This window comes from Schistocerca cancellata, chromosome 2 (assembly GCF_023864275.1).
Source record: "Schistocerca cancellata isolate TAMUIC-IGC-003103 chromosome 2, iqSchCanc2.1, whole genome shotgun sequence".
Lineage (NCBI taxonomy): Eukaryota > Metazoa > Arthropoda > Insecta > Orthoptera > Acrididae > Schistocerca > Schistocerca cancellata.
The window spans coordinates 705,676,697-705,703,705 of record NC_064627.1 but is presented as its reverse complement, the minus strand read 5'-3'; the positions used below and the strand labels follow the sequence as shown (position 1 = coordinate 705,703,705).

At 42.4% G+C, this 27,009-nt stretch overlaps 1 protein-coding gene across 1 annotated transcript in view; it reads right to left on the bottom strand.

The window, feature by feature from the left end:
• Window positions 1-27,009, bottom strand: part of LOC126162499 (T-cell activation inhibitor, mitochondrial-like) — a 318,261-nt gene that overhangs the window by 200,335 nt on the left and 90,917 nt on the right. The gene's annotated exons all lie outside the window — the stretch shown is intronic.

The following is a 27,009-nucleotide window of genomic DNA, read 5'->3' as shown; positions in this document are numbered from 1 at the left end:
CAAAATCTTAATGACTCCCAGCGACAGGCCCACATGGAGGACTTCCACACACTTGTAGTCTCCTTAATGGCACGCAGTTTGTTGTGCATACCAAGGCTATGCCATTCTCCCAAAGGCAAAAAGCCTTGCAGCATAATACTGAACACAGGTCAGTTTCAGAGATTCCGATCTGCAGAAGCGGTTTCCGCATAGCCTGTTTGGCAAGCGTGTCAGTAAATTTGTTGCCTGGGCTTCCAATGTGTCCTGGCATCCACACAAACACCACGGAATGACTGGACCATTCCAGAGCATAGATGGAGTCCTGGATAATTGCTACCAAAGGATGGCGAGGGTAGCACAGGTCAATAGCTTGGAGATTGCTCAAGGAGTCGGTACAGAGAAGAAATGACTCACCAGGGCATGAATGGATGTGCTCTCAAAAGCATGAGATATGGCCACCAGTTCTGCACTGAATACACTGCAGCCATCATGGCAAGGAATACTGTTCAATATGGCCTCTGTGAACATAGACAAAGCCGATGTGACCATCAGCCATCGAGCCATCATTGTAAACCACTTCAGAGCCCCTGAACACATCAAGAATCAAGAGGAAGTGACAGTGGAGAGCCACAGGAGTAACTGTGTCCTTAGGGTCATGTGAAAGGTCCAGATGAAGCCGCGGCCTAGTGATACACCATGTAGGTGTATGCAGATGGACCCGGAGGGGAGGTGGTAAAGGAAAGGACTCTAGTTCACAGAGGAGGGATTGGGTATGAACTGTGATCATAAGCCCTGACCTGGGCCGCCAATGCAGGAGATGAACCTCTGAGGTGGGAAAAGGAGCCGGTAATTTGGGTGATGCTTATGTCGCTGTAGAGCCTGCCAACACTCCTTAATTGCCTCAGTGATTTTCAGCGACCACCAAGGTACTGTGTTTCACCTGGGGCACCCTAAGGAACAGGGATCGTGTTTTCCGCCGCAGAAACGAGTCCTGGTGTCTCGCTCAACCATCTCATTGATGTTACTGAGTGGGGGAGAATCAATGGTGACAGCAGAGGTGAAAGTTTCCCAGTCCGCCTTGTTTAAATCCATCTGGGCAGGTGTCCGTGGGCATGAGGTGGGGGGAGTGACAGGAAGATGGGGAAGTGGTCACTGCCACATTGTGGGCTCTCCAGTGGTCAGATGGGATAAGTCCTGGGCTGCAAAGTGATAAATCAATGGCCGAGTAAGAACCATGAGTCACACTGAAATGCGTGGTGGCCCTGGTATTCAGGAGGCAGATGTCGAGCTGAGACAGTAAATTTTCAACATCTCCACCTCGGCCAGTAAGCATGGTGCCACCCTACAAGAGGTTATGGGCATCAAAATCTCCCAAAAGTAGAAAAGGTTTAGGGAGTTGATGAATCAGTGCAGCCAATACGTTCAGGGGTACTGCACCATCTGAAGGAAGATATACGTTGCAGACAATTATTTCCTGCATTGTCCTTATCCTGACAGCCACAACTTCAAGAGGAGTTTGAAGAGGCACAGGTTCACTACGTACCGAGTTCAGGACATAGATGCAAACTCAACCTGATACTCTATTATAGTCACTATGGTTCTTGTAATATCCTCTATAGCCGCAGAGGGCAGGGATTCGCATTGCCAGGAACCAGGTTTCCTGGAGGGTAATTCAGAAAGCAAGTGTAAAGCTTAACAGTTGCCATAGCTCAGCCAAGTGGTGGAAAAACCACAGTAATTCCACTGGAGGATGACATTATCATGAGGCTGGGAAGGCATGAAATGCTCAGGGTCACTTGCCGCCACAGACTGAGTACCTGTGAGATCAACATCCATTGTGTCTGAGGGCCCAGCGAGATCTAAATCCTCAGCGGATGCCAGAATCTCCAATTTATCCTCAGACACAGAGCTGGTAGGTAGTGGTGGTATGGGTGCCAGCGAAATGTCTTGGTTCATGGGGGTCTTCTTCTTTTTGGGTTTCTCTCACTGCTCTTTAGGTTTTTCCAGCTGGGAGGGCTTCACTGATTTAATCCCAGGAACTGAGGAGGACCGTGAAGCCCTATGAACATCTACAGCCACTGGCAGGTGTCTGCTTTGCCACTGATAGAAACCTGGGAAAGAAGTGACCCAAGGGATCCCTTCCTAGCAAGAGGAGTTGAAGAAGACTTACGCTTCTCTGTCTGGGAAGTGGGGACTGATGTCCCTGATGGTTGTGGGGGGTGTTGCTCTCGAAGTAGGTGGTGCAGGAGCAACTGGGATAGAAGTGCCCCCAACCATCAAGGGGCAAATGGAGTCTGACTGCTCTGAGAGCCAACTGTACATGGTGTAACGGAAGGTGCTAGAACTGTTGTCGTAGCAGTGATGTAAGTGGATGTCATATGCACAGGATGTAGCCTCTCATATTTTCTCTTAGCCTCAGTGTAGGTCAGTCAGTCCAGGGTCTTGTATTCCTATTATTTTCCTTTCTTTTTGTAGAATCCTACAGTCCAGTGAACAAGGGGAATGGTGCTCTCCACAGTTGACACAGATGGGAAGTGGGGCACATGGAGTATTTGGATGTGAAGGACGTCCACAATCTCAACAGATGACACTGGAAGTACAGCGGGAAGACATATGCCCCAACTTCCAGCACTTAAAGCACTGCATCAGGGGAGGGATATAGGGCTTGACATCACAGCAGTAGACCATCACCTTGACCTTCTCAGGTAATGTGTCACCTCGAAGGCCAAGATGAAGGCACCAGTGGCAAACTGATTATCCCTCGGACCCCAATGGACATGCCAGATGAAATGAACACCTCACCACTCTAAATTGGCACGCAGCTCGTCATCAGAGTGCAAAAGAATGTTCCTGTGGAATATAATACCCTGGACTATATTTAAGCTCTTATGGGGCATCATGGTAACTGAAACATCCCCCAATTTGTCACAACAGGTGAGCAATGCCCATGACCAGGCAGAGGTTTTCATCAAGACTGACCCAGATCGCATTTTGGGCAATCCCTCCACCTTCCCAAACTTATCCCCTAAATTCTCCACAAAAAACTGAGGCTTCATGGACACAAAAGATTCCCATCAACTCTCATACATACGAGGTAACGGGTCGTATAAGCTTCGCTGCCATCCTTAGCCTGGCATTCCTCCCATGGTGTGGCCAGGGAGGGGAACAATTTGGGGTTGTATTTTTTTGCATTGACGTTAGACCTCAAGCTTAGAGACTGCTGGTCGTGGTCCACCAGCAAGAGATGACATACTACGCTTCATGGCATATCATCCACCCTGATGCCACCCACTCCTACCAGGGGCCCTCCCCCACAGGCACCATCCAGCTGCAGCAAAGGCCAGCTGCAGCAAAGGCCACCTGGCAGGATAGCCACTGCCGGGAGTCCCGATGCTCGATTGTGACAGGCACCTACTCCTTGGCATACATGGGGAGCTAATGGTGCAGTCATCAGCAGAGTGATCCCTGTGTAGTCAGGGGGCTACAACCAATAGGGCACATGGCGGCCCTACCACAGTGGACTGGCTACTGCGCTGGATATCAGGTGCAAAGAAGTCCATGGTCATCGTCGGCATAGAAAACGACACTCCACAGTGGATGGAGAAAAATGCACCCAGGAAGGTGTCCTCGTCCAACAGATGGGGGATGAGTGGAACTGCAAATCCACAATGATAAAGTGGGCCAAAGATCACCATGCACGATGGACATCATGCACCATGTAAGGCGCCCTTCCACAACTGGCTCGCTCTTTGGGAAATTTTGGAAAAATGGAGGTCAAACCCTATAGGAGACCATCACATAAAGGCCGAAATGTGTGGGACTCCTTTTAATCACCTCTTACAACAGGCGGGAATACCTCAGGCCAGGGGGCGAGGGGGTGGGGGTGGGGAGGGGGGGGGGGGCTATTGGAGACATCAACATAATATCGAAACAAATGCCCTTCACAGATGATACTATCAAAATTCTTTTGATGAATGGCTTTAAAATCATGGTGATGAACAGCTGAAGAATTCACAACAAAGCCCTTGTTTGAAGCATTGCTAAAAACCAGTGGAGCTTACAAAATACTAGGTACAGAAAGCTGGCTAAAGGCTCAAATTAACAAATGTGCTCGAAGTATATACTGAAAGGATACATTAATGGAAAATGGTGGTATAATATTTGTCACAGAATACAATAAACTCATGGAAATGAGCGTATGGAATTGTGGGCTGGGAGTCCCCCATTCGGGGAAGTTCGGCCACTGAGGGCAATTACTTATTGCAATTGAGCTACATTGGGTGACTTGCGCGTCGCAGATGGGGATGAAATGATGATGAGGACAACACAACAGCCAGTCCCTGAGCGGAGAAAATCTCCTGCCCCAGCTGGGAATCGAACCCAGGCCCCTTGGTGTACAATAAACTCAAATTTACGAAGATAGAAAGTGAAGTTGCATGCAAGACTGTTTGGGAGAGAGGGTGTTCAGAAATTTATAACTGGATATTTCTACTGACCATTGGACACTATCCCAGATGTAACCAAACACTTTAGAGAAAAACCTCAGTTCACTACCACAGATATTTCCTATCATACTATCATCATTGGAGGTGATTTGATTCATTCAACCATCACCTGGGTTAACTACAGTTTTTTAAATGATGGATGTTACAAGACATTCTTCAAAACATTACTAAATGTCTTCTCTGAAAACTACCAAGGAGCCCATTAATGATGGAAATATATTGGATGTAATGGTAACAAACAGACCTGGCTGCTTTGTGAATGTCCAGATTGAAACTGGCATTAGTGACCATGACACAGTTGCAGCAACAATGATTAACAAAGTACTAAGTGTAACAAAAACTAGAAGAAAGATGTATATTTTCACTAGAGCAGATAAAGAATCAGTAGTGTCATTTCTCAAAGAGGAGCTTTGAACATTTAGCTCTGGGCAGGTGCTTGTAGAAGAACTGTGGTGGAATTTAAAAGATTAGTTGTCCATGCTCTGGATAGGTATGTATCTAGCAGAAAAGCTCATGTTGGATGCGATATTTATAAAGACAAATTGCCTGCTGTACAATAGGCATAAAACAAAGTATCAGGCTACAGATACAGGGACGCTGAAAGAAAATAGTTTGGCTGTCACAAGAACACTACATATCGGCAGCAAGGACTATCGAAGCACAATTTTATCAGAAAAAATTCTGGTCATATGTGAAGACTATCAGCAACACCAAGTTTAGGGATCATAGAGTCATGGATTAAACTGTAAATGAAATTCATAATATTGTAACTGAAATTTAGGACAGAAAAGCAAAATCAGAAATGCTGAACTCCATTTTGAAATGTTATTTTACAATGCAAATCCGGAGTGCTGGCTCAGTTTAATTCTCCCACCACTGAAAAGATGAATGTTATAGTTATTAGACTCAGTGGCACTGAAAGGCAGCTGAAATTGTAAAACTGAATAAAGCCTCAGCACCTGATGAAATCATTTTGTGATTCTATACATAAATTATGGCTGAGTTAAACCCTATTTTAACCAAAACGTATCACAGATCCCACAAACAAACAAAAACAGCACCCACAGGTTGAAAGAAAGCACAGGGCACATCTGGCTACAAGAAGAGTAGCAGATATTATCCACAAAACTACTGTCAAGTAACTGTGAAATCCATCTGTTATAGTTTCTCAGCACATAACCTGTGCTGAAATGTGAAATCTCAAACAGAATGACCTCCCCCATGCTAAGCAGTGTGTATTCCAAAGACATTGGTAAAGCAAAACCCAAATTGTGCTTTCCCTACATGACATCCTCAAAGGCATACATCACAAAGCAGTCATACAGATGCAGTATTTCTCAACTTCTAAAAAGCACCTGACTCTGCATCATATCAATGTCTATTACCAAAAGTTCCATTGTTTGTAAGGCATTAAACCAAATTTTGGACTGGGTTGAGGATTTCTTGGTAAGGAGGGTGCAGTACATTATTTTGTACGGAGAGTCATCCATATCTGTAGAAGCAGTTTCAGGTGTGCTTCAGGGTGTGTTGGGATGTTTGGTAGTCATAATAGTAACCACATAATTTTTGTAGAGCACAAATATTCATTCAGATCCTGATAAACTTCAAAGTGATGCAAATATTGGAAACTTCAAATAACTTACGGGTTTGCAGCCGGGTGACATCATTGACCACCACCGATATTTCGACAGGAGCACACCCTGCCATTCTCATTCTCAAGGCACAACTGCAGGGTGTGCTCCTGTCGAAATATTGGCGGTGGTCAACGACGTCACCCGGCAGCAAACACGTAAGTTATTTGAACATTCAATTAGCCGGGAAAAGTTAAGGTCTCACATTGGAAACTTGTTTGAAGTGCTCAGAAATGTAAAATTGTGCACTTTACAAAATGAAAATATGTAGTGTCCTATGATTACAATACTGTTGAATCACTCCATGCCTATGGCAACAATACCAACTAGTCACAGCTGGAATCAATTAATGTATACAAATGTCTCAGTGGAACAATTTGTGGGGATATGAAATAGAAAAATAACACAGTGTAAGACTTCTCCACCATTCACTGTGAACAAAAGGGACTTATAAACCATAGCCAGTGTGCCAGACAGGGCAGCTTAACCAAGGTATTTGCCTTCCTCATGAGGAGTTGCCCTGTTTAAAGTTCAACAGACAGCAAGAGGGATGCCGCTAAGTCATAGATACCTGAGACATGAAATCCAAGAGTTCACATTACAAACAAGTGGGTTTGTTATTGTGTAGCTGCTTTCTTGACAAATGTCAACAAATGCTCGAAACAGTTCACTGGGAATACTACAGCCAACACTGGCAACTGCCACAACATACAGCACATGAGAAAAAGATGGGAGTTCCCAGGTCACACGTCAGCTGCCACAAGATCGAAAACTGTCACTCTGCATGAAAATTATGAGGAATGGTTATGAAAAGTCGGCCAGCAAATGGGTGGGATTTCAAATTCAGCCTACAAATGATAAAGCCATTAAAACAGAAAATTCAGTGCCCTTGAGGAGAAAAAGTGTGGGAGATGAGAAAGAAAACTGTAAATTATGAGATACAGAGTGAGTAATGTGAGCAGCCATGAGAGATTGAAAAAGAGTTCCAATCAGTCAGAGAATGAGAAGAATCAACTGATCAAGAGTTAGCAATTCAGACTCAGAGGAATCAGAAGAGACAGTGAGTTTGCCTTCTGGAGGCATGCCAACCTACTGTTGACTCAATCTTCAGATTTTAAATCAGATCCCAACTTTCACTCCAATGTTTATTGACACTCTGTAACATATTCATTTTCACAACACCTCAAATGGATGAATCCTAATGGTTTGGAACTTGGGTCTTCACATATCTGACTGCACTTACTTACCTGTCATCAGTCTTGAATCACTCCAAAACACTGCCTCTGTGAGACAGTTATTCTAGACAACAGTTGCAGCAAATGCGAGCATACTAGTAATATGTCAAATACCAAGTGCTTGCTACCTCAAGGAAATTAAATGAACTGGCTTGGACACAGGATGAGTTAATGGCTCAGGGTGTTACTGAAAAGTCACGGAAAATAGAATACAAAAGCTGCTGGCTGCCAAACTACTCCTAGCTACAAAGCAGGGGAGACCGTGTGTGCAAAACTGACTCCATTGAGTGATGAGACGACATAGTGAATACAGCACCACGCAGGAGATGAAAAACCTGAAGTGGTAGACACTGTAAGACAGATGTCAACCATCCCACAAAAACCTACTTACAATGTCTCAAGTACTACCATTACGTGAATAACCTAGGAATATACTACAGCCCATTACATATTTCAAAGATTTATGAGCACTGTTAAGTCTGAAATATTTCAAATATATTAAGAGAGTTGTTGGTAGCTGAGTGCACACCATGTAAATGTTGTAATGACTTAGTCACTGGGTCAATTCTCACTAGGAGCAACACTTTTTTCTTTCATTTAAACTCTTCATCTACTAAAAAATGGAAAAAAATTCATTAACATGTATTGCATCATAAATTTTAATTAAAGCAGCATCTTCGTATTTTTAATTATTAATCATCTGAAAAAGTGAGTATTCATAGTACATTACAATTTGGAAAAAGAAAGCACAATATCAAAAATAAGATTGTGGCATAAACAAGTACAAACAACATATCTCCATCATCGCAAGATCTTTGACTCTCTAATGGCCCATGCCATCTGGCTTATTCAGTTCGCTCTATGACTTGCTGTAGTGTGGATGTTTGTACTTACCAATACAAAAAATATTGAGTCTTACAGTATTAAGTGTGTTTTCCTTGGGCTACAACCCAACCGAATTTCCACAGTGGTGACCCTGAGTAAGAATTCGAGTGCTGTTTCCTTGTAGTGCAAGTATTTTCTCATCTACCACACTGGCTTTGTTTATGCCTTCATTCGTTCCAATTAGCCATGTATCCTGCCATGTAACATGTGGATATCAAAGCTCAAACTATGTATCAGATGCCAGACGCCCGGCCGACCGTTACAACAGTGCCGTGTGGAACCTCACTTTTGTTAGGACAGACCACATGCTCCCACGATGCCAGAGTGCTTTACCATTTCATCGGTTTACAAAGTGGACAACACCCAGTGTATATCATGAACAATTCCAGGTATGTTTCCACCCTCAGTGATTGTTCGGCCTCTCAGTTCACTTTATGGGCTCCTACCTCACATGAACAATGCGCTGCGGAGTGATACTAACTGTGGTTTCTGCACCTCCGAACATGCTCCAGCTCGTCTTATCGACAGCCCGGTGGGAATATTTAACTGTGCTCCTCTGCGCATGTCCACTCTTCCACCCTCCCCACTGCCCCAAGTAAACTTTCAGGGGGCTTTGGCTGCAGCCGTTCACCCACTTGCTTTCCACATGGAGCCAGCAATGCCTTCCACATTGGACTTCAGTGCCACAAACATTGCATCAGACAGTTCTACAGCACCATTTCCTAGTGCTTCGGTGCCACTCTCATCTGTTCCAACAGACTGCTCACTCACACCCTATGCAGTGCCATCCGCGTTGACCGCACTGTTCCAGCATCCACGTCATACTAGTGATAAGAAGGACTCAGATACAGGACTAGTGCGTCCTCATTACCACCACCAGGCCGATTACTGGCCCTGCCCCCCCCCCCCCCCCCCTATCTGAGGACAACCCAGCAACATGATTTGCACTGGTGGAGAACTTGTTAAACTGTATCACATCACTGACACCAGTTCAAAATTCCTGTGCCTCATGACTCATCTACATGAGTGCACAGACCTGATCTGCGACCTACTTTTGATGCTGCTGCTAACTTCGAAGTAAGATTTTGCAAAACAGACTATCACAGAGTGCCTTTCACATTACTCACAAGAGATTATTCTGTGAATACTATACGAGGAACATCTTAGCGACTGCACCCTGTCCCAGCTTTGGTGCCAGCTACACCTCCTGGTCACCGAACAGATGATGCCAGACTAAATGCTGTGGTTAGTGTGGTTATCAAAACGGCCTACAGATCTCCAGGTTCATCTCTTACCCCATGCCCTGGAATCCATCAGTTCGCATGTGCAGATGGCTGATGAGGTCTATTCGCTCACACACCAGCGCCATCAGCAGGAGCTCATGCAATATGTTGGCACTCCTGCACCGGTAGTTTACCCAGCCGCATGTAGGGGCAGGCCGCATGCCCCTCCCTCAGACTGCTGCACCACGTGGCACCCAGCACGTGCACTCTCCATCCACCAAACCGCTGCATATCGCGCTTGCGCCGTACACCTCAGCATATGTTCCTGAACACATCAAGGACGATCAGCCATCTCCTCTCCCAATGTACCCTCACTGTTGGTACTGCACCATATTCAGCAATCATGCTAAGAAGTACCACCCTCTGTTTAAGCATCTGAAAAGCCAATCGTACGATAAGCGCCAAACCACACTACATTCTATTCACGCCTCCGTCCCATTGAACAGCCACCTTTATGTCAAAGACTATCGTTCGAGTCACATCCTCTTCATGGACACCAGCGCTGATGTCTCAATTGTACCTAAGTCGATGGTCACACACCCCCTCATATGCACATGCTCTCTCCTGGGAGCTGGGAACTCATCTACACTCCAGACCTGTGACTCCGTCAAGCTTCAACTCCGCCTCTCTAACAGCCTCTCCCTCCCCTGGATCTTCCATGTGGTGGAATCACAGAACTAATACTGGGAATCTGCTTCTTATCACACCACCACCTGTCTCCAACATCATTCAAGGTTCTCTGTTTCACCATACCTCTAACTCTCACATCCCGTGTGTATGTGCTCCGCCACTTTCTCCACGTGTAAACATTGTTAACTGTTTAGTGCATCAGTGCGTGGCTGTCACGAGCTGGACTTGGGCAACCATGGACCGCGTCCTGGTGGAAAGTGTCAAGACATGTGCCCTCTGCTGTGAGAACGCTGTTTTGGAATATTGCATTGTACGCACCGAGGACAAGCTTGCTGCAATCACCACCCACATCAATTCACACCGCTTGGCAGCAGTGACACCTGAGTTTTCATCCACCACACCTGACAGCTTCACCAACAACAGCACACAGGTTAGCAACTCCACATCTATCTCGTATGACTCCTGTCTTAACCACACAGTGTTACCCCACCTCCCCACCCCCATCAAGTGTGTTCCACTCAATGCCTCTCTCACCTGTTTTGCCAATTGACACTCATGACAATCCAGCCGCCCGGGCTCCAACCATGCACCCCGCCACCAAGAATGCACCTGCCCAGTGTGTTGATAAATATTCCCCCCCCCCCTCCCGCCCCCCCCCCCCAACTCTCATACCTTCCTTGCATGGCTTGCTCGAGAGCTCCATGGACCCTAGCAGCGCCGCCACCGCCAAATGTATCTCTCTCGTACACTACAGACAATAGACTCTCTCTATGTGCACTGTTCGTGCCCGCCACACACTTGGCACTCGCAAACTGCCATCCGTGCTGGCGTAAACATAACAAACATATGACTTTTTGCTGTTTTACCCCTCCCAAGCAGACAACTATGCTGCTTTCAAGCCATGTGCCCCTAAAAATTCAACCAACACTGTGCCCCGCCCACACCCACTCATCAGACATTCTGTTTCCACCATCATGAATGGAACCGTTCATCGCATCGTCAGTCTGAGGGCCCACCTATTTGCCACAAGGCATGCCACCTTAACCCACTTAAGTTTTGCTCGGCTTGCCAGCATATAAATATTTGAAAATAAAACATTTCAATAAGTTACCATACTGAGCTCATACAGTACCACTAAATAAAAATAACTTGACTAAAATAAAGTGAATTTTATTCAACTGAAGAATTCCTAAAAACTAATCAAACATCTTTTTTTCCCTCAGTTATAAAGAAAATCTTTTTATTTTTATATAAGCTAGTTATTTTCTGCATTTTTTATGTATATGTAATTGTTTATTGTATAAAACTCGACACCACTGTAAACTTTGATGAAGCCAACTGTGTGAAAAATACTGACAGGTGAATAAAACTATTCTATTGTATTCTCCTTGGTTTCTTACCCTCTAGGGCAAGAGGGTAACCTGAATGTCTATCCATTCCTCCATCCTTCCTAACTAGGTGGTTGGCAGAATGGTGATGACTCCTTATTTCTGAAGCATTCAGCTACTATTGCTAATGATTTTTTTTCCCCCCAAAATCTATGTGCTGGCTAGGACTGAGTTTGGGACTCAGTATGATTTGATCTGTAGTCAAAAACATTACCAAAGACTACAGTGATTTAACAGACTTAATAGCCTATAGCTCAAATAAAATAATTTTGGGACTGGTACATTGTACTGGCAGCAGCAGCAGTGGCGGCAGTGATGGTGGTGGTGGTGGTTGTGGTTGTGAAGGGAACGGGGGGGGGGGGGGGGGGGGCTTGTTGCTAGCGTGCAGACAACCATGTTTGGCAGAGTTCTGCACTGACTGCAAAAACAAGCACAACATCAAGAATTTCACGCTCCCTATGAATGGCTCGTGCTTGGCCCCTATCACCCAACTTGCTGAAATGTTAATCAAAAAGTTATTTTAATCCACATACAGGAATTATTTTATGTATTGTCGCATACACATCTGCAACAAGTATTACATTACTTTTCAAATGAAAATAAGTTTTAATTTTTTTAATCTCTTTTGCACCCTGAGGACACAGTCACTATGGGAATGTATCATGAACACTATATCCAAGCATAATAATTCTTGTGAAACACTCATTCTGTATTTTCTGACATGTTACATATCAACAAGAATCCACTCACTACGAGTCTAAAAAAAGAAAGAAAGAAAAAAAAAAAAACAACATTTTAAACATGACATAATTCACACTCATGCTGCTCGTACAGACACAAGGCAGAATGGCCACTTCATCTTTTAATGGCCAATGAGTGTGAAGTAAACATTCATCACTTCTAACTTCAAGTCCAAAACCTCAAATAGGCTACACACATTAATCAGCTATCAGCACACATGTCCATATCCATTGTAAATATATTATGTGCTTCATTTAACAATGGCACCTTTTCTGATGTAACAATCTTTGTGTAACCACTCGCAGAAAAGTTACATACTTAACAACAGTTACACATTGTAATTGTCAGTTCATCATCAGAGCAGTTTCTGAAAATGTTTAAGGAATGTACTTGTATATTATCATTCATTATTAATCAAACATTCAAGCAATATTTTAGACAGATATAAAAGAGTTATTACTTTCTTCAAAAGAAGATCACAGTGTAACACATCAATTACACAGCATAATAAAAATTTGAATAATTTGTAGCTGTGGGTCTGTGTGATATGAAAATTAAATGAGAACTACCAGTGTCCTGACATAGCGTCTGTGTAACTCATATTTGTTTTGCCACAGACTATTTCTTGTCACTGCAGTAACACATGTAAACAACTTTTATAATGACAGAAAATGTCAGTGTAATTGGATATAGGGGGAGAGGGAAGACAAGATCATGTGCATCTGTCAATGCACACGCACATTTTCCTTTTTCTTTATTTTTTCTTCAACAAAATTTGTAGATATAAAAGAAAATATCGTAGAGATTTTATACTTACTTCAGATTGGCACTGGATGGCAAGATCTCAAGAGCCACAAATGTCATCTATTCCATATTTAACTGCCACTTTTGAGTTAATTCTCATGCCAATGATGGGAACTGCCAGCTATCATATCACCTGGAGTGGTGGTAGCAGAACCAAGTGGTGATTTTGAGCTAATGAGTGGCTCATACAGCCAGTATACGTATAGAGCACAAAGCACACAGCCATTGATAATTAGTACTACCCACACAAAGCTGGGACATGTTGCTGGTTTTCTGTATAAAATCACTGCAGGGGGTCTAATTCCTTGAAATATGCATTGAGTTATACTTTCCTTAGCATACCTATTGGCTACTTCGATTCCTATGTGCCTGTATGTCCTCTGATCTACAATAAGTTTACATCAACTTTTCTTGAAGTACGAGTTAAACTTGATGTATCTTTTGTGTAATCAGGGTGATAGCATTACTATATGAAGTTTCTATCATCTGGAGAGTCTATGAAGACTAAAACTTTTTGAAATTTTTTTCCTTACTCCATAGGTAGCCACTCTGCAAAATACTAAATTTCCACAGTGTAAATAGACACCTCATTAGGAATTGCATATCTTCCCATATCATTTGTTAACAGGCAATAGAAAGAATATGCCATTCATTCTGGTGTCATGGAGTTCTGGTGTCATGGAGCTGTCCTTGCAGATTTGGATGTAATTTGGCCACCTGTTTTCTGTGAGAGACAATATTGTCTGATCTCAACATTGTTTTTCTACATGGGTGAATAAAATAACTTGTTGCCCAAGGATGCTCACTCATAAACAAAGATGATGTGACTTACCAAACAAAAGTGCTGGCAGGTCGATAGACACACAAACAAACACAAACATACACACAAAATTCAAGCTTTCGCAACCAACGGTTGCTTCATCAGGAAAGAGGGAAGGAGAGGGAAAGACGAAAGGATGTGGGTTTTAAGGGAGAGGGTAAGGAGTCATTCCAATCCCGGGAGCGGAAAGACTTACCTTAGGGGGAAAAAGGACAGGTATACACTCGCACACACACACACATATCCATCCGCACATACACAGACACAAGCAGACATTATGTCTTTGCCTTTACAAATGTCTGCTTGTGTCTATGTATGTGTGGTTGGATATGGGTGTGTGTGCGAGTGTATACCTGTCCTTTTTCCCCCTAAGGTAAGTCTTTCCGCTCCCGGGATTGGAATGACTCCTTACCCTCTCCCTTAAAACCCACATCCTTTCGTCTTTCCCTCTCCTTCCCTCTTTCCTGATGAAGCAACCGTTGGTTGCGAAAGCTTGAATTTTGTGTGTATGTTTGTGTTTGTTTGTGTGTCTATCGACCTGCCAGCGCTTTCGTTACACACACACACACACACACACACACACACACACACACACACACACACACACACACCACTGTCTTGCAGGGTTAATGGTAATAATGCTTGGAGCCAATGCTAGTTTGTTGCGAGAAGAGAAAGTCTTTGAGTTTGTTTCTGTTTTTATGTCATATTATTTGATATAACTGCTGTATTTTCTTGCTTATAGTGTTATTGGTATCCATGTGTTGTTTTAGTAAGTATATATGTGTTGGTAACTGTTGCTGAATGTGGACTGGCATTTCTTTTCCTTCTGCAAGCAGTGGATTGGTCGGTGATGTTGACATGGCCCACAGACATATTCTCATTGCTCTGTATTGTAATTTGCCCAGTTTCTTTAATACATATTTTGGCTCTTTCCAAAAGGACATACAGCAATAATCTAGTACAAACCATATTAAAAACTGGTAGAGAATCAGAAGTCTCTCTGGCTCAGCTCCACACCTTGGGCGTGTGGTGGACACGAGAATGTTCAGTCTTTGATTGATTGTTAGAACTGTGTAATTGATGCATTTGTGTTGTGATAATCTGCCATTTAGATATACCCCTAAGAACTAGACTGATGGTTTATTATGGAAGACATATGGACCCATCATATATTATCTGGGGTTGGCATCAACTTTTTACTTGTGAAGGTAACTAATTGTGATTTATCTGGTGATAGTGAGACCCCCATTTTTAATGACCACACATCATGTTCTCATTGCATCACTAAACCACAAATGGGTTTCGCTTAAAGATGATGAGTTAACATAAACGCATATATCATCTGCGTACTTGATGACTTTGATATTAGGAGGAAATATATTTTCGTGGTCAGCTGCTTACAGTATATACAATACAGGGCTCAATATGACCCCTTGAGGTAATTCTTTAATTGTGATACATGGGCCAAAATGTGTGTTATCTTGCTGTCATATAAAAAGTATTTGTTTGGAGAGTATGGCACAGACCCCACGGATACGCATTTCTGGTAGCCCTATAATTTGTGAGTTACTGCATCAGGATTTCTATCTCCACATTATCATATGCTTCACTTACATCAAGAAATACCACTATTAGATATCCCTGTACTAAAAATGTGTGTTCTATGCACATTGTTAGAATACTGACATTATCCAAAAACCAAATAGTATCTGCAGTAACAAGCTGTGTTTTTCTAGCCACAATTCCAAGCACACTTTGATAAGCCTTTCAAACATCTTACCATTGCATGAAGACAAGGAATTGGATCAATAATAGGAGGCCATGAGTGGATACTTTTCCAGTTTCCAGATAGAGATGATTATATGTGTGCTCCACTCTGTTAGAAATGTAGTGGTACTCCACAGTGCACTACAGATTTTGATGAGCAGTTTTCCAGCAGTTGAGAGACCATTGAGTAGTTTAGATAATCAAATCCTGGTAAATTATTAGCCTTTGACTTCAATGCTTTTTCCAACTCTGCTATAGTAAATCATTTTTCCAATTGCTGTGCTGGTCACCATGGGTGTTAGATGACTCAAATGCACGCATCCTATACACACTCATTGCAGGTGCAAGTCTATCCACAAATTCCTCTATCCAATATCTTAACAAACAATGTTTACTTGATTTCTTTTTCATAGATTTGATCACAGTGCAGAAGTCAGACAAAGGAGGGATTTTATTAATATCCTGACAGTCATCAAGCCAACTATTTTGATTTAGTTGCTTCTGTTTGAGCATATGCATGTCTATATTTCATAAAGTTTTCCCAATTAGAACTTTGTTTGGTTATTTTAAAGGCTTCTTTCTATATTCTAATAAAGATGTCACACTCTTTACTCCACCAGGTCATCAACGTTTCTCTCGGTGTGTGGGCTGGATTAACTGTAGGGACTGACGTGATTGCTGTTAGCCAGCTGTATAGAAACTCAGAAACAGCAAGCTTTCACCACTATTTGATCATATTTGATGCAGATGAATCTAGGACTTCCCCTGGTGAAGAGGCATACCAAGTGACTGCTAACTACTAATTTCAACCTGTTGGGCGGGCATCTAAGTACTGTCTTCCTGGCTGTAAGTGGTACCACCTCCCTCGCTATCAGCTGGCTTGCTGTTTCGGTCCTCCATTTGCACATTTGTCATATCCGCTGTCCTTGCACATTTGTAATATCCGCTGTCCACGATAAGGTGTTGACACCAACTTAACAGCACATCCGTCTTCGAGAGCGCTGGGACAGGTCACACTAGCTGCTGTAGAGCCACAATAGGCTTCCGGAATGAGATTTCCACTCTGCAGCATAGTGTGCGCTGATGTGAAACTCCCTGGCAGATTAAAACTACACTCCTGGAAATTGAAATAAGAACACCGTGAATTCATTGTCCCAGGAAGGGGAAACTTTATTGACACATTCCTGGGGTCAGATACATCACATGATCACACTGACAGGACCACAGGCACATAGACACAGGCAACAGAGCATGCACAATGTCGGCACTAGTACAGTGTATATCCACCTTTCGCAGCAATGCAGGCTGCTATTCTCCCATGGAGACGATCGTAGAGATGCTGGATGTAGTCCTATGGAACGGCTTGCCATGCCATTTCCACCTGGCGCCTCAGTTGGACCAGTGTTCGTGCTGGACGTGCAGACCACGTGAGACGACGCTTCATCCAGTCCCAAACATGCTCAATGGGGGACAGATCCGGAGATCTTGCTGGCCAGGGTAGTTGACTTACACCTTCTAGAGCACGTTGGGTGGCACGGGATACATGCGGACGTGCATTGTCCTGTTGGAACAGCAAGTTCCCTTGCCGGTCTAGGAATGGTAGAATGATGGGTTCAATGACGGTTTGGATGTACCGTGCACTATTCAGTGTCCCCTCGACGATCACCAGTGGTGTACGGCCAGTGTAGGAGATCGCTCCCCACACCATGATGCCGGGTATTGGCCCTGTGTGCCTCGGTCGTATGCAGTCCTGATTGTGGCGCTCACCTGCACGGCGCCAAACACGCATACGACCATCATTGGCACCAAGGCAGAAGCGACGTCTCCATTCGTCCCTCCATTTACGCCTGTCGCGACACCACTGGAGGCGGGCTGCACGATGTTGGGGCGTGAGCAGAAGACGGCCTAACGGTGTGCGGGACCGTAGCCCAGCTTCATGGAGACGGTTGTGAATAGTCCTCGCCGATACCCCAGGAGCAACAGTGTCCCTAATTTGCTGGGAAGTGGCGGTGCGGTCCCCTACGGCACTGCGTAGGATCCTACGGTCTTGGCGTGCATCCGTGCGTCGCTGCGGTCCGGTCCCAGGTCGACGGGCACGTGCACCTTCTGCCGACCACTGGCGACAACATCGATGTACTGTGGAGACCTCACGCCCCACGTGTTGAGCAATTCGGCAGTACGTCCACCCGGCCTCCCGCATGCCCAATATACGCCCTCGCTCAAAGTCCGTCAACTGCACATACGGTTCACATCCACGCTGTCGCGGCATGCTACCAGTGTTAAAGACTGCGATGGAGCTCCGTATGCCACGGCAAACTGGCTGACACTGACGGTGGCGGTGCACAAATGCTGCGCAGGTAGCGCCATTCGACGGCCAACACCGCGGTTCCTGGTGTGTCCGCTGTGCCGTGCGTGTGATCATTGCTTGTACAGCCCTCTCGCAGTGTCCGGAGCAAGTATGGTGGGTCTGACACACCGGTGTCAATGTGTTCTTTTTTCCATTTCCAGGAGTGTATCTGCCGGACCAAGACTTGAACCCGGGATTTTTGCCTTTTGCAGGCAAGTGCTCCACCATCTGAGCTATCCAAATATGACTCACAACCCATCCTCACAGCTTTACTTCTGCCAGTACCTTGTCTCTCACCTTCCAAACTTCACAGAAGCTCTCCTATGAAACTTGCTGAACTAGCACTCCCGGAAGAAAGAATATTGCGAAGACATGGCGTAGCCACATCCAGGGGGATGTTTCCAGAATAAGACTTTGACTCTGCAGTGGAGTGTGTGCTGATATGAATCTTCCTGACAGATTAAAACTGTGTGCTGGACCAAGACTCAAACTAGGGACCTTTGCCTTTCACGGGTAAGTTTGGAAGGTTGCAGACAAGGTACAGGTGGAAGTAAAGCTGCGAGGACAGGTCAGGAGTTGTGCTTGGAGAGCTCAGATGGTAGAGCACTTGCCTTCAAAAGGCAAAAGGTTCCAAGTTCGAGTCTCAGTCCGGCACACAGTTTTCATCTGCCAGGAACTTTCACAATAGGCTTGCGCCTAAGGACTTACTGTTCTGACTGCTTGCACACCACCACCATTGAGTACTGACCTACATCATGACTGCAATTGACAAAATGCTACACCCACATTCTTTGTCACACTCAAGTCACACTCCATATTGTAAAATCACAAGCAATAAATGTTTTTCCAGGCAGTGTTGTTAACCGGTGCTTTAAGGCATATGACAGCCCCCTGCTTCAGCTCCCAAATTCAGCCTCCTGCACCTGTAGCATCACCACCTCATCTTCTCAGCCATCATGCGCACTGAGAATCCCGACCCAAGTGGTGACTGCTGCAACTGGTGATCAGAAGTGGGCCTCAAGACAATTCCCTACAACTGATGTCACAAGTGCTCACCACCATGACAACAGGTGACCACAAGTGCATCTCACACCACCACTGCTGCAACTGACACCACTATAACCACAGCCAGTTTCTGACATTGTCATCATCCCCATAGCAGCTTCGCTCAACTTGGAGTCAATGCTTCACACAATGCAGGTTGGTGAGTGAGATGCATTTTGTTTACCTTATAAATGGTTGTTTTCATTTTGTAATTCATTGGTCACGATGGGCATTTTTATCTGAGGGTAACTCATTTTCATTTGTATTGTACATTCCTTTATTGTTTAGGCAGTAGCAGAATATGCAAGATACCGGTAGAAACATGTACCACTAATATGGGTTATTCTGCTGCTACTGTGATGGAGCAGATCATTAGGTTACAAGTAACATACCAATTTTGGAAGTAGAACATTACAAGGCCCAGGCACCGTTACCAGTGAACAGTGTGAATTTGCTTAAGACTGTACAGACTACAAAGGCACATAACACAGCTGTAGAGGAGAAACAAGGGTCAAAAAAGGTACAAAACATGATTGGCTTTTTGCTACTCTCAAGGTACTACAGAAGAGCGAGTAAGAATGGGATGCTTGGTGGATGATACAAGCTGATAGGTTTAGGCCAGGAATAAAGCACACCATCACTATGAGGCAGCAGAAGCAATCACAGCTGAAAAATGCTCATCTGAAACTAGATAGTGCAAACAAGTGTCAGGAATCAAAGTCTGTGGAAGTTCCTGTAAGTTTACATGATATGCATAGTACTGGTGTCATGGAAGTAACGGAGAGTAGTGTAGAAATGTCAGCTACAATACCTTGTGAAAATGCGGGTTCTGAACTAGCTGAAGTGCCAGTGGAAGTAATTTTGTGATGTAAAGAAGTAAATGGATGATTGAGTAGCAACATGGGTGATACTGATTTAGGTGCAGTAGTATCTACACTATCTGTGATAATGTTTGTTGTTTTGAGGCTGTGCAGCCTGGGCCAACTGTACGAAGAAGTTCATGTACCCCTCAATTTCTGTGTCATGCATAGTGGAACTGCAGCCAGTGATTTTAAGGTAGGTACTATGGAGAATGCACAGGGGGTTATTGATGTTAGTTGTGTTGCAAATTTTGTGGATGATGAAGTAGTACAGATACATTAAGTCCTGAGGGATGCAGATTTGTCTTCATCCAGGTTGGTTAACACATTTTCTAAAGAGGGGGTGAGAGGAAGAGAAGGAGAAGGGAAAATACTTGTAAGGCTGATTATTGAGCCAACAAGACTAAATCATTTCAGACTGTGTGGCTGATGATTAAGGTAAATTTGACAATGCTTACAATGTTACAGGTAACGAAGGTAGGAAAAAATTTTGTGTAATTATTCTTAAAAGAACAGTCAAAACAAAAAGACAGTGTTTCAGTGAAGGAGACAGCTGCAAGTGAGGCAAAATTGCAAGGGTCTGTTACAATGAAAGTAGACCCATTTTAAATGTGTATGTTATCACTAAGGGTCAATGCACACAGTAAACTGCCAAGGAGCACAAGGAAGTTGGTTGTAAAAGGGAAAGGTATACGAAAGCACAATGTTCAAAGTCAATCTGTAAATAATTGTGGAACAAGAGAGGGAACTAGAGCTACTGACCAGTAAACTGTGGTTGCACAGCGAGTAGTAGTTGTGTAAGCATAGTTGTAAGGACATGTGTATCAAGGGAATGTAATGGAAACCTTTATTTTGAAGGCAAAGTTTCACATGTTATATCAGAACAGTGGGTTAAAACACCATAGGATAGAATAAGAAAAACTGTAAATTAGTGATACAAGGACAGAAATGGAAACAGCATAGTCATGTTTCTTATAGCAACTTGTATACTTCTACCTAAGCTTAAGGAGTAAAGTTTCCAATCCTCCGGACCAACCTCTGACCAGATCCCTGCAGAACGGCTTTGTGCCAGAACTAAGGAGTAGGAACTGAAACCATTAGTACCGACACATGTAATTGAACTACAGTAAGTGGAATGACAAAGATATTGTCCACATTAGAGTGTCAAACCTAGGAGTTAAGTGGGAACAAGTAATGTAACACACTCTCATGAGATGTCGACAGAGATTGTATAGTATAGACCAGCGTAAAACGTAATCTATGTAAAATTAAGTTGTTCTAGGGTGACACCAGAGTAAAATACTGGATGATTTTTTTTGAAGAAGGGATGACTGTTACACGGCAGGTCCAATTCCTGTGTGAGCAAATATATATGTTTTTTAAATTACTACTTGGCACAGACAGGAGGGCACTAGATGCAGCTCATATCCTCTGTCACAATCGGTATCTGGAGCATGCAAAGAGTCTCAATGTTGCAGAAGGCAGAGCGCTGCTCTTAATACATTTCCACACCAAGCCAAGCCAGAATCAAGGAGTTCAAATGACGCTATATGACAGCCATTCTACAAGCCTTGCAGTACAAAGCCGTAACAGTAACACCTGAGCTCAGCTGCTCTACAGCATCCTAGCACTGATAAAAAGTGTAGAGGCAGAGCACCGACACCTCCGAATAATGAGGGCAAATGACTGCACTGCTTGTTGCAATATTACTTAAATAACTTGCTGTATACATACCCCCATTTTGGAAATCTCAGTCTCAATACCTTGTCATCACCATGGTTGGTGAATCATGATGTCCTGTCTGCTATCTGAGTGAAAACTTCACCTCTCAGATCGCTGTCTGCCAGCTGTAGTGGAACTTAAAAATTGCAAGCTGTCACCACTGTTCGGACATTTTCTTGACTGAGTCTGTGCCTTCCTCTGGTCAAGGACAATACCAACTGACTGCAAGCTACTGCCTTCAACCTGTTGGGTGGGGCACTTGAGTGCTGCCTCCCTGGCTGTATGTGGTACTGCCTCCCTGGCTGTAAGCTGGATTGCTGATGTGGGTCCTGGGTTTCCACCTTCACAACACCTGCCATCTGTTATACACTGTTGGCATCCATTTAAATGCACGCCTAATGAACAAAATACAAGTGTATGGAATATGAGACAAATTGTCTCACTGGACTGAAGAGTTTCTAGCCAACAGTAGTGTTACTTAAACATCAATAAATTATCGATTAATCAATACTATCTGCACTATTGTAGCTATCAGTAGTCTGCTTTAATTATAGATAGTCATATCATTTAAAATGTAATTATTTTTTAATTGGTGTGCAAAAGATTGTCAGATCATATTACCCCCATGGCGTGTGGAGTGGAGAGGGAAAGTAAATTGTATAGAGGTATTTAATCAACATCAAATATGGTGGAGCCTTAGCCAGTCTATGCAGTTTATAAATTATGTTGTTAATAGAATGGTGGCTGTGGGGAGAGGGGGCTTGAAAGTGGGAATTTTCTTCTTTGTCTGCCAGTGATGACAACTCATGGTCGTGCACGTCTCATACTGATCACATGCTTAAGGTAAAAACTACACACGAAAACAACATGGATTAGTGAAGGCTCATTATACAGATTGTCATCTTCAAATGTGTGAGCTTGCTTACTTGTAGCAAGAAACAGAGATGTAAATAAGGCCATTGTAATACAACTCAGTTAGTAGAGAAAAAAATGACATTTTAAAGCATTGTTAAGTGTTTGTGATTGTAATGTACAATGCATTTTAAAATAAGTATTATTATTATTTCTTTCCTTTCTCAGGCGTTATGTCTGGTTAAAAATGGAAAGTGACGCGGACCTTGATCAAGCGTGACTTCCTTTTAACTGTATGGTATATGTTACATTGCATTTAGGAACTTTCGGGTAACTGAACAAGTATCAATAATTACAGATTTCTGTAGTTGTATATATAAGTTTGGATGTAGCTGTATTGCTTTGATGTACTGGTGGATATTGTGTGGTATCACTCCTGTAGTTGATAGTATAATCGGTATAATGTCAACTTTATCCTGATGCCACATGTCCTTGACTTCCTCAGCCAGTTGGATGTATTTTTCAATTTTTTTCCTGTTTTCTTCTGTATATTTGTTGTATTGGGTATGGATATTTCGATTAGTTGTGTTAATTTCTTCTTTTTATTGGTGAGTATGACGTCATGTTTGTTGGGTGGTGGTGTTTTATCAGTTATAATGGTTCTGTTCCAGTATAATTTGTATTCATCATTCTCCAGTACATTTTGTGGTGCATACTTGTATGTGGGAACATGTTGTTTTATTAGTTTATGTTGTATAGCAAGTTGTTGATGTATTATTTTTGCTACATTGTCATGTCTTCTGGGGTATTCTGTATTTGCAAGTATTGTACAGCCGCTTGTTATGTGATCTACTGTTTCTATTTGTTGTTTGCAAAGTCTGCATTTATCTGTTGTGGTATTGGGATCTTTAATAATATGCTTGCTGCAATATCTGGTGTTTATTGTTTGATCCGTATTGCGATCATGAATCCTTCCGTCTCACTGTATATATTGCCTTTTGTTAGCCATGTCTTGGATGCATCTTGATCGATGTGTGGCTGTGTTAGATGATACGGGTGCTTGCCACGTAGTGTTTTCTTCTTCCAATTTACTTTCTTCGTATCTGTTGATGTTATGTGATCTAAAGGGTTGTAGAAGTGGTTATGAAATTGCAGTGGTGTAGCCGATGTGTTTATATGAGTGATTGCTTTGTGTATTTTGCTAGTTTCTGCTCATTCTAGAAAGAATTTTCTTAAATTGTCTACCTGTCCATAATGTAGGTTTTTTATGTCGATAAATCCCCTTCCTCCTTCCTTTCTGCTTAATGTGAATCTTTCTGTTGCTGAATGTATGTGATGTATTCTATATTTGTGGCATTGTGATCGTGTAAGTGTATTGAGTGCTTCTAGGTCTGTGTTACTCCATTTCACTACTCCAAATGAGTAGGTCAATATTGGTATAGCATAGGTATTTATAGCTTTGGTCTTGTTTCTTGTTGTCAATTCTGTTTTCAGTATTTTTGTTAGTCTTTGTCTATATTTTTCTTTTAGTTCTTCTTTAATATTTGTATTATCTATTCCTATTTTATGTCTGTATCCTAGATATTTATAGGCATCTGTTTTTCCCATCGCTTCTATGCTGTCGCTGTGTTTATCCAATATGTAATCATCTTGTTTAGTGTGTTTTCCCTTGACTATGCTATTTTTCTTACATTTGTCTGTTCCAAAAGCCATATTTATATCATTGCTGAATACTTCTGTTATCTTTAGTAATTGGTTGAGTTGTTGATGCCAATAGTTTTAGATCATCCATGTATATCAAATGTGTGATTTTGTGTGGGTATGTTCCAGTAATATTGTATCCATAATTTGTGTTATTTAGCATGTTGGATAGTGGGTTCAGAGCAAGGCAGAACCAGAAAGAACTTAATGAGTCTCCTTGGTATATTCCACGCTTAATCTGTATTGGCTGTGATGTGATATTATTAGTATTTGTTTGGATATTAAGTGTGGTTTTCCAATTTTTCATTACTATGTTTAGGAACTGTATCAATTTAGGATCTACTTTGTATATTTCCAATATTTGTAGTAACCATGAGTGGGGTACACTATCAAAAGCTTTTTGGCAATCAATGTACGCGTAGTGTAGCGACCTTTGTTTAGTTTTAGCTTGATATGTCACCTCTGCATCTATTATCAGTTGCTCTTTACATCCTCGTGCTCCTTTGCACCAGCCTTTTTGTTCTTCATTTATAATTTTATTCTGTGTTGTATGTGTCATTAATTTCTGTGTAATGACTGAAGTTAATATTTTGTATATTGTTGGTAGGCATGTTATGGGGCGATATTTTGCTGGGTTTGCTGTGTCTGCTTGATCTTTAGGTTTCAGATAAGTTATTCCATGTGTAAGTGTATCAGGGAATGTGTATGGGTTTGCAATGTAACTGTTAAATAATTTAGTTAGATGTGAATGTGTTGAGGTGAACTTCTTTAGCCAGAGATTTGCTATTTTATCTTTTCCAGGGGCTTTCCAATTGTGAGTAGAATTAATTGCCTGGGTGACTTCATGTTGCAAAATTATCACTTCAGGCATTTGTGGTATCATCTTGTATGTGTCTGTTTCTGCTTGTATCCACCGTGCATGCCTGTTATGTTGTACCGGGTTTGACCATATGTTGCACCAGAAGTGTTCCATGTCTGTTATGTTTGGTGGATTGTCTATTTTAATGTGTGTGTTATCCACTGTTTGGTAAAATCTCTTTTGGTTTGTGTTGAATGTTTGGTTTTGTTTCCTTCTATTTTCACTTTTTTTGTATCTTCTAAGTCGTTTGGCCAATGCTTGCAATTTCTGCTTTTTTTCATCTAATTGCTCTATTGCTTCTTCTTGTGAGATTTTACCTAACCTTTTTCGTTTTTTGTCTGACATTTCATTCCTTATAAATTGTGTTAGCTGTCCGATGTCTTTTCTCAGTTTTTCTATTCTGATCTTCAGCCTGTGTTGCCATGCTGGTTTTGTGGGTTTCTTTTGGGTGTTGGTTGGTTCTGATCTCTGCCTAGTGTGTATATTTAGTGTAGTGAGTGCTCCTATATAAACCAGTAGTTGTAACTCTTCCATAGTTGTGTTTTCATTTATTTTGTTGTGTATGATTGTGTTTACAATTTTTATTCTTGTTTCGACTTGTGGGTTATTTGGCGGTCTATGCAAGAATGGTCTAATGTCTGTATTTGTGTCTTTGTATTCTATATATGTCAGCTGAAATTTTTCTTCTATATCTAACATGTGTGTTACTTCGAGTTCTATTTGTGCTTGTTCTGGTGGCTGTCTTAAGATTTCGTTTTCCTCTGATTGTTTAATTGATGCGTGTTGTTCTTTGTTTGTTTGCTCTGGGATGTTTGAGTCCATTACTGTATTTTCTTCTTCTTCTGATTGCACATTATTTTGTTCCAGTATTTGTTGTACTTGTTGTTTGATGTTTTCTAATTCTGACTGGGGTATCCTGTTATTTCTGATTATTACACGGATCTGATCAGCTAGTCGTTGTTCTGTTAAAAATTTTAATTCTGGGTATCTGATAATAAATGTTGTGTATACTTGTGATCTGTATCCAGTTGTGTTGGTTCCTAGGTTTGTTGCTTGGTAATAACAGAACATGAGGTGTCAATTAACTTCATCTGACCATCTCATCCTCTGTCTTTGTTTTCCTTCTAGGATGGTTGCAGGAAGCATATCCTGCAAAACACCTCTATTTGGATTTAAATCATTTTTGAGTTGGCTACCAGTGTTGTATTATTATTATTATTATTATTATTATTATTATTATCATTATTAATAAAACACAGTTGCTAGTGTCCTCTTCTGTTTCTGAGTCCTCATTATAGTTACAAGTGTTGTCAGTTGTACATTTTAATGTATAACATAATACACTGATGCAATCCTAACACCCCTGCGTCACTTCTGTTTTTGTAGAAGCACAAATATTGTTCAAATGTTGATTGCCTGTGTTGTGTTGGATTAGCGCAGCTTGTTTCTTCAAGGACACACCAGTTTCTGTAAAACTGAATATAGTAAAAGCAGAACCTGTAGAGAGTCAAACTTTTTAATTTGCATGGTCATTGGACATAATCATTAAAGAATACAGCTGTATTTACATAGTATATGCTTCTACAGTATCGCAGTGCATATTCGTAAGAAATTCGAGCAAAATGTGAATGTTTCAATGGATGTGAGACAAAACTAATCTCTCCTTGCCAAAAGCTGACGGTGAATGTCCGGGAATGTGTTTGCAAAACTTATAATCCTGTAGATATCTCTTAAGCTCTTGCCTGTTAATGCGGAAACCCCGTGTTTGAAACTTGTACAGCAGGTGAATTAGATCACCATTATTTTTATTTTTTTATTTTTTCGAGTTTACATCATTCTGCGACCTGATTAATAATTTTTTGAGCATCATGAGGAAGAATTCTGCTTTAAAGTTTCTAGCTATTCAGTGTATCGTAGGAGGTGACCTCAACTGCCAACAACAGCTTCTTCATC